Genomic DNA, 1,739 nt, shown 5'->3' with positions numbered 1-1,739 from the left:
TTGCGCATTCTCCATGTTGTGGCCATAGGGTGGGCATTCTGAATTGTTCAATTCTCCTCCACTTGCATTGCATTGCATTATTAGGTGAACCTATGAAGAACCAAGAAAATTGTCAATTTTTTTATTCAAAAGTTGTACCTAATTAGAGAGCATGGTGACCGAATAGACATTAAAAATGCCGACTATTTTTGTTGGTTTTGTCCTCATGACTTGCCACTGATAATTATTCAGTGACATCTCTTCTATAAATTCATAAGCAGCCTCAGTTGTCTTATTATTAATAGTTCCTCCAGCAGCTGCGCCAATCATCTGTCCAGTTGAAGGATTCAGGCCATTGTGAAACGTTTGAGCCGACAGCCAGAGTGGTAACCCATGGTGAGGGCATCTTCTTAAAAGGTCCTTGTATCTCTCCCATGCATCATAGAGTGTTTCTAAATCCATCTGCACAAAATAAGAAATATCATTACGTAATTTGGCTGTTTTAGCTGGCGGAAAATATTTTAATAAAAATTTTTCAGTCATTTGTTCCCAAGTAGTGATTGACCCTCGTGGTAACGAGTTCAACCACTGTTTAGCCTTATTCCTCAACGAAAAAGGAAACAACCGAAGGTGAATGGAATCATCAGAAACACCATTGATTTTAAATGTGTCGCAAAACTCTAAGAAATTCGCCAAATGAGCGTTTGGGTCCTCGTTCTGCAAACCATCAAACTGGACAAACTGTTGGATCATTTGAATGGTGTTAGGTTTCAGTTCAAAATTATTTGCAGGAACAACAGGCCTAACTATGCTCGATTCAGTTCCTATTAAAGAAGGTTTAGCATAATCATACATAGTACGCGGAGCAGGATTATGATTAGCAGCAATCGTAGGAGGTAGCGAATTTTCCTGGTTTTCAGCCATCTCCTCGGTTGTGGTGCGAATATCGTCCTCTTGCTCTTCCTCTGTGTATCTTAAACTTTTCCTTATTTCTATTCGATTTCTACGAATTGTGTGATCGATCTCACTATCAAACAGTAATGGTCCTGATGGGTTTCTTCTATTCATGTACTATAAAAACCTGCCATGAGTGAATAAAAGAAAAATTAGAAAAGAGAATAAAAATTTAAATTGCAAATAAAGTAAAATGGCCAAAGTAATAAAAATTGAGTGTTCCTAATATCTTAGTTCCCCGGCAACGGCGCCAAAAACTTGATACGTGATATTCGCGACAGGTTTTAAAAATTTATAATTAATCGTTCTTGAAACTAACTATTATCACGATGAAGGCAAGTGTACCTATCAAATAGTAGTATAGCTTTAGCAAGACCGGATTGTCAAACCCAAATGAACCAAGAGTACTAGTAATTACTTTCTTTTTATTATCTAGCCTAAAAATTAAGGGTTTGTTTATCAAAACTAATTAATTAAAATAAGAGTGCACAGAGAGAAATTGGGAAAAGCTTTTTGGAAAACTCGATTGATTAAGACCATACCTAAGGAAAAATCCACCTAGAGTTCACTTGTTATTTGACTCTAAATCAGATGATTTATTCATTTGACTTGATCCGTAGAAATTCCTAAGTTATATTATTATCTCTCTCGAGACTAATAACATCTTGATTAATTGAAATCTCTTTCTAATTAACACCCTAGTGTTGTATTAGCTCGATCTATGGATCCCCTTATTAGGTTTCACCCTAATCTAGAAAAATCTTATCACCCTATCTTTAGGCGTGCAATCAACTCCGCTTAATTAT

The 1,739-nt window shown here is 36.1% G+C and overlaps 1 non-coding gene across 1 annotated transcript; it reads left to right on the top strand.

Annotated features, from left to right (window-relative positions):
- The first annotated feature begins 367 nt into the window (after positions 1 to 367).
- LOC128294656 (small nucleolar RNA R71) lies at positions 368 to 474 on the top strand. Its single transcript, XR_008284964.1, has one exon. It is a non-coding gene; the product is annotated as a small nucleolar RNA R71 (small nucleolar RNA).
- Positions 475 to 1,739: the final 1,265 nt, after the last annotated feature.

This window comes from Gossypium arboreum, chromosome 6 (assembly GCF_025698485.1).
Source record: "Gossypium arboreum isolate Shixiya-1 chromosome 6, ASM2569848v2, whole genome shotgun sequence".
In the NCBI taxonomy this organism is placed as follows: domain Eukaryota; kingdom Viridiplantae; phylum Streptophyta; class Magnoliopsida; order Malvales; family Malvaceae; genus Gossypium; species Gossypium arboreum.
Note: the sequence above shows the minus strand (reverse complement) of the source record. Positions and strands in the feature narration are given on the sequence as shown.